Source organism: Carassius gibelio, chromosome B3 (genome assembly GCF_023724105.1).
Source record: "Carassius gibelio isolate Cgi1373 ecotype wild population from Czech Republic chromosome B3, carGib1.2-hapl.c, whole genome shotgun sequence".
Taxonomy (NCBI): Eukaryota; Metazoa; Chordata; class Actinopteri; order Cypriniformes; family Cyprinidae; genus Carassius; species Carassius gibelio.
This window is the reverse complement of record NC_068398.1, coordinates 43,206,542-43,219,397: the sequence shown is the minus strand read 5'-3', so window position 1 is coordinate 43,219,397 and position 12,856 is coordinate 43,206,542. Positions and strand designations below refer to the sequence as shown.

The 12,856-nt window shown below is 38.7% G+C and overlaps 1 pseudogene; it reads left to right on the top strand.

Annotated features, from left to right (window-relative positions):
* The first annotated feature begins 3,573 nt into the window (after positions 1–3,573).
* LOC127952727 (uncharacterized) lies at positions 3,574–7,558 on the top strand (annotated as a pseudogene).
* Positions 7,559–12,856: the final 5,298 nt, after the last annotated feature.

The window sequence follows — 12,856 nt, the reverse complement described above, 5'->3', positions numbered from 1 at the left end:
GTGCAAGGTGTCAATGGTCGTCTTTTGGACAACTGTCAAGTCAGCAGTCTTCCCCATGATTGTGTAGCTTACAGAACTAGACTGAGAGAAAATTTAAAGGCCTTTGCAGGTGTTATGAGTTAATTAGCTGATTAGAGTGTGGCACCAGGTGTCTTCTATATTGAAACCTTTCACAATATTCTAATTTTCTGAGAATCTCTATTTGGGATTTTGCTTAGTTGTCAGGTATAAACATCAAAATTAAAAAATAAAAATAAACATTTGAAATATAGTCTGTGTGTAATGAATGAATATAATATACAAGTTTCACTTTTTGAATGGAATTAGTAAAATAAATCAACTTTTTGATGATATTATAATTATATGACCAGTACCTGTATGCTTTCATGTCTTCAAAGTTAGAATTGTTAATCTAACATAACTGTACTACAGGAAGTATCTGAGAACAATACGATGGAACAATTATGTTTCTTTCGCAGGTCAGGGATAAGTAACAAGTTACACTTTTATTAACATTGTAGATTTTCCATCTTAAATCATACACTGAAGGTTCAGATTTCAAAGCTCCTGTTATCTTAAGGGAAACAGTAGATAACCACTGAAAGTGTTGTGTTTGTTATAGCTCTCATATATCCACCTTCCAGACCAAAGTCTCACATAGACGACATCTCCAACCTCCAGAATCAACACAACTCCTTTTGAGGAGTTTACAACACCCTGATTCTGTTGACCATGTGCTGCAACCACCCTCTCTCCGTTCTTCACAATGAAGACAGTTGATGAAGCTGAGGAACTACCATGACCATAGATAGAGAAGCTGAACATGTACGCTCCTTTCAGTGGGGCAGTGAAAATACCTAAAGCAGATAACGAAGAAAAAAGAGAATCAGCTGTGCACAGTGTAATAGTTTTAAAACACGTCAGATCATTTGATTCTCTTGTTCACATTACACAACTGCAGAGAGGTTTGAATAAAGCAGGATTCTCATTACTATTGAGTTTTGTCATTGATAATTACCTGTAATTGGGTTGTAGGCGTTCCCTATGTTTGTGAAGACATTCCTGTAGGTTAGTGTGATTTCAGTGGTGAAAGGACCGATATGTCCACTGCCAGGTTCCATCAATGCAGCTGAAAATGCTATCTCTCTGTCTGTGATTGAAAAACATAAGCAATTTTGTGATATTACCATTTTACACTGAGGATGTAAACACTGAACTTAGAATTCAATAGAATTCTAATTCGTAAGTAGAATTCAAATAGAGTTTTACCTCTAATTTCCTTTTTAATCTCCTCCAATTGACTCTCAGTAAGATGTGAAATTTCTGTGAAAGGATAAGTATTGCATTAAATTATGTTTCAAATGCTTATTCTCAGGGATGTCCCAATCAGGTTTTTTTCCCCAAGTTGATTTGATCCAAGTATCAAGTATTTGTTGATACCAAGTCCCGATCCGCTACTTATATCATTGCTAGATTTTGGTGCACAATTCAAGTACATTAAAGTTATTAAAATCAATCGAATGTATACAAGGTGGAGCAGAAAATAAAAGTAATATATTTATATACAGCATAATGATATAATGGTCAAGATTACAAGTTAAAATTTTGTCACGTGCTAGAACAGTCCTCTCTGGTTCCCACATATTTCTTCTGATTTTGGTTTTAATGGCATCTGAACACGCAGCTTTGAGTGCCTTTTCCTTTTAATGACATTTTTATTAACAAGATTTGGGAGGAGCACGTCAGATACATAGCCTAATCAACACAGGTGGACCATAATCAAGTAATCAATCACGTAGTATAAATATTGCTGACTTACCTCTATCCATTGACGGTTTATAAGCATGCTGGCTCGCTTCATCTGTCACCTTATCACAGGCCCAATTTTCATGCAAACGAAGAGAGCTACAGCAGGGATTTATAAGACCAGCTGCTTTTGCCGGACCCGTGATCATTCCTACCCAGCCAAACGCGGCCGTTGAGCAGCATTAAGCGTCATCAAGACAGCTGCTCTCCTCGCCAAGCCACACGTTGTGGCCAATAGACCGTGCAAGCTCCGAGCTCGCCTCGCTCGACACAACAATTGTGCCGCCCAAGACCTAGCTCTCCTCGAGTGCTGGATTGCAGCAGCAGGAATCCAACCAGCCTGTGCTGCACCCCACTTCTCACCGCAGCAAGCCTCTCTCACTTCCGGCTCAGCCTTTCACCCCGGCGTTTCGGCCGAGTGGCAGTTTGAGGCCGCTTCCTCTAGCGGCGCAGACCACGCGACGTAAACCAATACATTTTCAGGCGAAAACGCTAAAAGCAGGTTCTTTTTCTTCATTGGATTTTTTTATGGCAGTTGGCATCCAAAGTGTTGCATCTAAAAGCAGGTTCGTGGCTAAAGTTTGTTAAACGACGTCATGACGCAGTTCCGTCTTCTTCTACTAGTGTTTTATGGCGGTTTTGGCAAACCAGCGTAAAAATGCATTACCGCCACTTGCTGATCTGGAGTGTGGAGTGCGCATAGATTTGGACGACAGTTACAAACGTAGTTCTGTCGGATGATGATGCCACTTTTAACCACGAAGCCAAGGCAATACTTCCAGAGTCTTCATCCACACTGAAATGTCCAAGACATAACATTCACCTCACCGCGCACGTTTAAACCTCACTGAAATGATACAGACATAATTTCCATGATATAAAAAAAGCCTGAATGCACCGTAAGTCGCTGGATAAGTGTCTGTTAAATGCTTAAATTTAATTTTAAATTTTAATTTCCATGCAAGTTTTCTGGCAGGACCAAATTATTTAGGGACCTATTTCACCATTCACTGGCGTGATCACTCAAAATTAATCTAAAACGCATCTGCCCTCGTGTTTTGACACAGGATAGCAAGTGTTATTAAAATTACTGTCGCCTTTTTAGGACCGTAATACGAAAAACAGGCAAGTAAATATCTTTAGAAACCACTTGGAAGTGAATAGCACATAACTGCTATTAACCCATTTGCTTGCAAGCATCGCCAACGGCCCCAGTTTATTATCGTTTCACGTTCACAGCACGTTAAACATCACTCTCTTACTTGATCTGGATAAACCCCGCATCAATTGAAAGTCTAAAGACTCTGGCTTCGATATTTGACCAATATTTCGATAAAACATCATTTCAGTGACAGTTATATAGTAATATATGTCAGGAAAACGATTCCTATTCCTGAACGGTAAATGTCGAAGTGTCAGCTTGTGGACAAATGTTGATCATGTATCTAGTCAGAAAGAATCATGAGCAGAAACATTTTTATTTTGGGTATGTAATTTCTGTCTCCATGCCAAAAATGGGGGGTGACTGGTAAGGGGTTAACGTTACTGCTATAATCATGTCTTTCAGTACAACGTCTTACAAGACTAAACATGCTTCATCATATTTTTTCTCTATAATCTTTCTTACCATCAGTGTCTGTTTGTTTGTTTGTTTTTTAAGTTGTAAAATATAACTTAATTCACACCATATTTCTGATATTATCGATCAATCTTATCAGATTAACTTTGATCGTTCGCTCTTCCGTGACTGCAGTACACCTGCAAAGCGTTAGCACTCGTTAGCTTGTCATTAGCGTTTTCTTTTCTCCTCTCCTCTCTCACGCTGCAGTTTTTCACAAGTTCATCAAACAACCGCAGTAAGAATACTTCATCAAGCACGGTGAGTAATGGCTTCGCCTACTATCGTTATTTGCACCTCTTGCCACATGTACAGTTTATCTATCTCTGTCACTGATGAGGGATTCACATGTGATAAATGCAGGGAAATAGTTAGGCTGACAGAGAAGATTTCAGAATTAGAGACACGCATCCAAACTTTAATTGAGGACAGTAAGAATGTTAGGGCTCTAGATTCAGCTTTGGATGCGTCTAGCTCAGGGATTCCTGTACATTGTCCGGTTCCAGCAACAGAGCCCCTGCAGCAGGGCAACTGGGTGACGGTGAGGCAGCGTAGTCGTGGGTCAAAACACCGCTCTTCTGTTCCGATCAAAACATTAAACAGGTTCTCCCCACTCGGTGATGCACCCACTGAGAAACCTGATGAAAGTGCTCTAGTTATTGGTGATTTCTATTGTACGGAACGTGAATATAGAGACACCAGCCACCATAGTCAAATGTTTACCGGGAGCCAGAGCGCCTGACATCTTGGCAAATTTAACAGTGCTGGCTAATGCTAAACGTAAATACAGTAAGATTGTTATTCTTGCCGGCGCTAATGATGTTCGACTTCGCCAGTCGGAGATCACTAAAAATAACTTTAAAGAGGTGTGTGAACTTGCAAGTATGATGTCAGACACTGTAATACGCTCTGGTCCCCTCCCTGCTTACCGTGGTGACGAGATGCATAGCAGATTGTCATCACTCAATGGCTGGATGTCTAAGTGGTGCCCACAGAATAACATAGGTTTCATAGACAATTGGACGAGCTTTTGGGGCAGACCTGACCTGTTTAAAAGAGATTGTCTTCATCCCTCCTGGGGTGGCGCCACTCTTCTGTCTAGAAATATGGCACATAGTCTTAGTGTTTATACTTGACTAACTGGGGCCCAGGTCAGGAAGCAGACAGACTGGCTAAACCGACCGTCTGCTAGCTGCCTCCCGTCACAGAGGTCAGTTAATTCTCAGCACATAGAGACTCTTTCACCTAGATATCACACTATAGAGACTGTGTCTGTTCCCCGAACTAGAAAATACAAAAAACGTCCAAACCAAGTTAAGGTTAACAATTTAATTGAGGTTCAACAAATAAAAAACAAATGCAATATGGATAAACAAATGATAAAGATTGGCTTATTGAATATCAGATCCATTTCTACGAAAACACTTTTTGTAAATAATATGATAACTGATCATAATATAGATGTGCTCTGTTTGACAGAAACTTGGCTAAAACCTGATGATTACATTATTTTAAATGAGTCCACCCCCCAAGATTACTGTTATAAACATGAGCTGCGTCTAAAAGGCAAAGGGGGAGGTGTTGCTTCAATTTATAATAACGTTTTCAGGATTTCTCAGAGGGCAGGCTTCAAGTATAACTCGTTTGAAGTAATGGTGCTTCATATAACATTATCCAGAGAAACAAATGTTAATGATAAATCCCCTGTTATGTTTGTACTGGCTACTGTATACAGGCCACCAGGGCACCATACAGACTTTATTAAAGAGTTTGGTGATTTTACATCCGAGTTAGTTCTGGCTGCAGATAAAGTTTTAATAGTTGGTGATTTTAACATCCATGTCGATAATGAAAAAGATGCATTGGGATCAGCATTTATAGACATTCTGAACTCTATTGGTGTTAGACAACATGTTTCAGGACCTACTCATTGTCGAAATCATACTCTAGATTTAATACTGTCACATGGAATTGATGTTGATAGTGTTGAAATTATTCAGCCAAGTGATGATATCTCAGATCATTATTTAGTTCTGTGTAAACTTCATATAGCCAAAATTGTAAATTCTACTTCTTGTTACAAGTATCGAAGAACCATCACTTCTACCACAAAAGACTGCTTTTTAAGTTATCTTCCTGATGTATCCAAATTCCTTAGCATATCCAAAACCTCAGAACAACTTGATGTAACAGAAACTATGGACTCTCTCTTTTCTAGCACTTTAAATACAGTTGCTCCTTTACGCTTAAGGAAAGTTAAGGAAAACCGTTTGACACCATGGTATAATGAGCATACTTGCACCCTAAAGAGAGCAGCCCGAAAAATGGAGCGTAGCTGGAGGAAAACAAAACTAGAGGTATTTCGTATTGCTTGGCGGGAAAGTAGCATATCCTATAGAAAAGCATTAAAAACTGCTAGATCTGATTACTTTTCTTCTCTTTTAGAAGAAAACAAACATAACCCCAGGTTTTTATTCAATACAGTGGCTAAATTAACGAAAAATAAAGCCTCAACAAGTGTTGACATTTCCCAACACCACAACAGTAATGACTTTATGAACTACTTTACTTCTAAAATCGATACTATTAGAGATAAAATTGCAACCATTCAGCCGTCAGCTACAGTATCACATCAGACAGTGCACTATAGACCCCTTGAGGAACAGTTCCACTCATTCTCTACTATAGGAGAGGAAGAATTGTATAAACTTGTTAAATCATCTAAACCAACAACATGTATGTTAGACCCTATACCATCTAAGCTCCTAAAAGAGGTGATTCCAGAAGTCATAGGTCCTCTTCTGACTATTATTAATTCCTCATTGTCATTAGGATATGTCCCCAAAACCTTCAAACTGGCTGTTATTAAGCCTCTCATAAAAAAACCACAACTTGACCCCAGAGAACTTGTTAATTATAGACCAATCTCGAATCTCCCTTTTCTGTCCAAGATACTAGAAAAGGTGGTATCCTCACAATTATATTCCTTCTTAGAGAAAAATGGTATATGTGAGGATTTCCAGTCAGGATTTAGACCGTATCATAGTACTGAGACTGCTCTCCTTAGAGTTACAAATGATCTGCTCTTATCATTTGATCGTGGGTGTATCTCTCTATTAGTTTTATTGGATCTTAGTGCTGCGTTTGACACAATTGACCACAACATTCTTTTGTATAGACTTGAACACTTTGTTGGCATCAGTGGAAGTGCATTAGCATGGTTTAAATCGTACTTATATGATCGCCATCAGTTCGTAGCAGTGAATGAAGATGTATCATATCGATCACAAGTGCAGTATGGAGTACCTCAAGGCTCAGTACTAGGGCCGCTACTCTTCACGCTTTATATGTTACCCTTGGGAGATATCATCAGGAAACATGGTGTTAGCTTTCACTGTTATGCTGATGATACTCAGCTCTATATTTCCTCGCAGCCCGGTGAAACACACCAATTTGAAAAACTAATGGAATGCATAGTCGATATAAAAAATTGGATGACGATTAATTTCTTACTGCTAAATTCAGAAAAAACAGAGGTGTTAATCATAGGGCCTAAAAACTCTGCTTGTAATAACCTAGAACACTGTCTAAGACTTGATGGTTGCTCTGTCAATTCTTCGTCATCAGTTAGGAACCTAGGTGTGCTACTTGATCGCAATCTTTCCTTAGAAAGCCACGTTTCTAGCATTTGTAAAACTGCATTTTTCCATCTCAAAAATATATCTAAATTATGGCCTATGCTCTCAATGTCAAATGCAGAAATGTTAATCCATGCATTTATGACTTCAAGGTTAGACTATTGTAATGCTTTATTGGGTGGTTGTTCTGCACGCTTGGTAAACAAACTACAGCTAGTCCAAAATGCAGCAGCAAGAGTTCTTACTAGAACCAGGAAGTATGACCATATTAGCCCGGTCCTGTCCACACTGCACTGGCTCCCTATCAAACATCGTATAGATTTTAAAATATTGCTTATTACTTATAAAGCCCTGAATGGTTTAGCACCTCAGTATTTGAATGAGCTCCTTTTACATTATACTCCTCTACGTCCGCTACGTTCTCAAAACTCAGGCAATTTGATAATACCTAGAATATCAAAATCAACTGCGGGCGGCAGATCCTTTTCCTATTTGGCGCCTGTTACGAACCTCACTGTTAGTCTAGGGGTTAAATGACGTCGTAACAAAATGTAAATGAATAAAAAGTCTGACGGTCACATCAATCCCCTGATCCAGAAAAGCACAGACACTAAATTAAGCAAATAACTTAATTTATTAATAACAAGGAGGAAGCAAATCTTCAGGAGAGGGCCAGGCCAACATAACAAACAAAAAACCCTCTAGCTAAACACAGAAACTCTAAATAACCTTAACTAAAAAGAAAGAAAATAAATGACAGAGTCTTACCTATCTCCCTGTCTACCATAAACATAAATAATATTATATATTCAAAACAAATGGCACCCTCTCCCTACCGCTTCCTAACAAAGACAAACAAAGGTATTTACATAAATTAGAAAATAACACAAAAGAATCATAAACACACCCACCATAACGTTCACACACTCTCTCATAGTTTGTAATTGACAAGTTCATTCACAAAGTTAAGAGGTAATAAAGACCACACTTGGTCCCACTGAGATACACCAAATAACACCAATCTGGATCAGGACAAAGAGTGAGCGCGTAGCCGTCAGCCCTCCAGCATTATTTCTTTGCCATCTTATACACCTTGGATCTCTGTAGCATTCACTCAGTACTGATGAATGATGGACATCAGCTGGAATCCAATTAGCGATCTATAGTGGAGAGAGAGACAGAAAGAGCAAGAGAAGAAAACATGCAATGCCGAACTTGCCCAGTAGGTGAAGTCACTCTCCCAAGAGCGCACAATCCCCAAATACGTCCACAGGACGTAACAGCGCCTAAACTCTGGAATAACCTACCTAACATTGTTCGGGAGGCAGACACACTCTTGCAGTTTAAATCTAGATTAAAGACCCATCTCTTTAACCTGGCATACACATAACATACTAATATGCTTTTAATATCCAAATCCGTTAAAGGATTTTTAGGCTGCATTAATTAGGGAAACCGGAACCGGAAACACTTCACATAACACCGTACTTTCTACATCATTAGAAGAATGGCATCTACGCTAATATTTGTTTGTTTTTCTCTTGCTCCGAGGTCACCGTGGCCACCAGATCCAGTCTGTTTCCAGATCAGAGGGTCACTGCAGTCACCCGGATCCAGTACGTATCCAGACCAGATGGTGGATCAGCACCTAGAAAGGACCTCTACTGCCCTGAAAGACAGCGGAGACCAGGACAACTAGAGCCCAGATACAGATCCCCTGCAAAGACCTTGTCTCAGAGGAGCACCAGGACAAGACCACAGGAAACAGATGATTCTTCTGCACAATCTGACTTGGCTGCAGCCTGGAATTAAACTACTGGTTTCGTCTGGTCAGAGGAGAACTGGCCCCCCAACTGAGCCTGGTTTCTCCCAAGGTTTTTTTCTCCATTCTGTCACCGATGGAGTTTCGGTTCCTTGCCGCTGTCGCCTCTGGCTTGCTTAGTTGGGGTCACTTCATCTACAGCGATATCATTGACTTGATTGCAAATAAATGCACAGACACTATTTAAACTGAACAGAGATGACATAACTGAATTCAATGATGAACTGCCTTTAACTATCATTTTGCATAATTGACACACTGTTTTCCAAATGAATGTTGTTCAGTGCTTTGACGCAATGTATTTTGTTTAAAGCACTATATAAATAAAGGTGATTGATTGATTGATTTCCAAAAGCCTCTGTTTCCACAGTCCAAAATACAACGTGAAAACAGCGTTCCAAACGTATCCGCTCTGGAGACCGTCTAAAGAGCCCGACCGTCCTCCCGGTCGGGCACCACAACCACGCTGCTCCTCCTCATCGGCCGGTAAGGCTCACCGTTCCAACGCCACAAGCTCCCGTTGAGCATCTGCTCGAGCCCTACCGACCGGACGCCAACAACCATGTAGTTCAGTACCTGCAGCCAGTAGGGCCTACTCTTCCAACGCCTAAGTCGCTCCTACCGGAGTACGTAGGCCCTTCCAGCCTGCCAACGAGACGACTTCTCAGAAAATCAAGTAAGCCCCAGGCAGTACTCTTATGCTATTTTTTGGGGGGGGGCGTTCTTTAAACTGGCGGTTGTCTTAGACCATCAATGTGTACATACGATGGGGAATTGTTTAATTTGGACTTCTCTGTGCATGCTCTTTGAGGTGGTGATCATAGACCTCCATTATATGAGTCACAGACAAGAATGGTTTGACCTAAAAATATAAAAATGGGAACTACTGCGGCAACAAAGACACCTACATATTGGATGCCCTGGAGGTAAGCTAAAACAGGCTCACATATTAAAACTAAAAGCTAAAAACTTAAATTGTGATTTCATGGGGACTTTAAGTCTACAGAATACTGTCCTTGCCTTTTATTTTATTCTCTTTTTATATATATATATATATATATATATATTAATTTTTCCATACATATATTTGTATATAATTTTTTTTGTGTTTGTAATCTATAATAATAAATGCACTGTCCATGGAGCAGACCGGACTTACATTTCACTGTTGGTTATATATTCACTATATAATCATGTAATCTTGAATCTTGAAATCTGATTACCACCCACTGCACATCACCGGCATGACAGCTGACAAAAAAGGATAGTTGACATCGGCTTGGGACATCCCTGCTAATTATATTAACCTGATTTACACAGTGACTACTCAATTTTAGACATTCAACATTAACATTCACACTATGCAGTGTATTGTATTGGTGTTTTCGTCTGTGGACAACTGATAAAAGAGTGAATGTGCTGGTACGATACCATCAGTTTTCTTGTTCAGCTCTTCTCTCAGTCGTGTCTCTAAGGCTCTGATGTTGGCTTTCTGCTCTGTGACAGTGGCGGTCAGTTCTCTCAGTGCTGCGTGGATGTCAGGGAAACTCAGATGGCAGTATTGTTGGCTGTCAGCTGAAGCTTCATCTCTCCGAGGGTCTGTCTGAGCTGGATTCTGTCTTCTGTCCTCAGTGCTGAGCTGTTGACTGATCTCATTCTCAGCGAGTCCTCCATCTATCTGCTGCTGTAGCCCAAACACAAAGGTTTCCAGCAGCAGCAGTGTACATAACAAACCCTTCATTCTTCACTGATGTCCAACTCTTGCTCTGTCTTCCTCACAGACCCTCATGCTCTTTATATAGTGTCCTGATTTACTGTCTTCTCTGCTTGATTTATAGTGCTTCAGATAAAAAGTTAATTGTTAATCGTACTTAAAGGCATGTTCCAGTTTCAGTAGATGTTTAACTCTTTTTAAGATGTTTGTGGCCCAATGTTGAGAAAAAAAAAAAAAAAAAAATGGTCACAAAACTTTTCAATATCCATGTACATCTTACAAAAAAGACAAGGTTTACCAACTGACGGAAAGAAATAAATAAAGAACAAATAAATACAAACTAAACATTGAATGTAAGTTTACAGAGACAAAATCAGAAAGTAATGTTTACACATGTTGAAGCTTTGTGAAAATACTACTGAAATAGGGCATGCATGAATGTTTTCTGCTTTAAAGGGTTAGTTCTCCAAAAAACAAAATTAACGATATCATTAATTACTCAACCTCATGTCGATCCAAACCTGTAGGACCACCTTTCATCTTCAGAACACAATTAATATATTTTTGATGAATTCTTATAGCTCTCTGACCTGCCCATAGACAGCAAGGATACTATCACAATCATTGTCCAAAAACAAGTAGCAAAGAGATCAGTAAAATAACCGGGTTCAACCTTAATTTTAAGAAGCTAGGAGAATACTTTTTGTGAGCAAAAGTAAAACATTAATGACTTTATTCAAGAATTTGTCTCCTCTACGTCACCCTGATGCCATTTTGGAGAGTATCCACTGAACGCAAACATCGTATGTTGTTCTTTGTCAGCTGTGTCACACGGATAGCAAAAACAATAATAATGTTAACAATAATCACAAATAAATCAAGAGATTATTGGCTGAGTCTAAAATAAGGTTTACCTTATTACTTCCAGGAAACTTCAGTTCATCTTTCCACAAGATAACGTCCATACAATGTAAAAAAATGTCTTAGTATATTTGTCTTGATTTCTAGTATAAATATTGACAAATTATTGAATTATGATTCATTTCCTTGACAAGGAAATGATTAAAGATATTAAGTCTTGTTTTATAAAAAAAAAAAAGATAATCAAAAGTTTGTTAGTAAAAATATCTGACAATGGGACAAGAAAATCAATCTTGTGCAGCCTTTAAATTAAGGTTTTTCTTACCCCATTGGCAGATACTTTTGCTTGCTTTAATAAAAAACTAACAAACTTTTGATGATTTTTTTTTTAAAACCAAGACTTAATATCTTAAATAATTTCACTTGTACAGTACATTTATTTTGCTTCAAGAATTTATAGATATTTACATTAGAAAACATGACAAAAACCCTTTTTTGCAGTGTATTAACATCCAATTGTCATTTGCATTTATCAATCTTTTGCAATATAGTTACTCTTGTCTGTCCTTTGTTAATAAAACCAATTTTTGTCTTCATTGTTTTAGCAATATAGTATATAATCATGGCATTCCATGATTGTTTTTTTTTTTTTTTATCGTCAAGGTGATTTTGGCTGGTGCCCATAAAATAGTATCACCAAAACTAAATATTAATATTAATATTTAGGCCTAAAATCTTAACACTGTTGGTGCCACTTAAATCTAAAATCACTACATTTAGTGGTGTAAGGCTATCTAACATCTGTTATCACAACAACGTAGATTCTGGGAAAATGGCTTTTTTATGCACTTAAGATAACATTTACATTGACTTGTTTTACAATACCATAATGTGAGCTGGGACTTATCCTATGTTAATTATTACTTGCTCATAGGTTCTGTTTGTCACGTATTCCTGTAGTAAAGCACATGACGAAGAAGATGCAGAAAAACAGTAATTATTATAAATCCACAAACTGTAAACTTAAGAGTAGACACATAACATTGACGAGACTGGACAATGAAGTAAGTTAACACAGGGTTAAAATAGAACGACAATGATCGACTGAAACAGAACAGATGCTACAGGACAAATTAACAAATGAGGAAACTAACTAGATAATACAGGAAAACAGGAATAGAGCAAAGAGTGTGAAAACATAACATAAAACATTACACTGTCATAGAGTGCAAGCAATTTTACATTTATACACTGCTCAACAGGGGTCCTGTAAGGCGGAGGGGATAGGATGTTTCCAAGAGCCCGATGGGGGAAGAGGACCCCGGAATGTGATTCTTCCTGAGGGAGAGAACAAGTGCACTGGGGAGGCAACAGCAAAACAAACCCCCAGAAAGGGA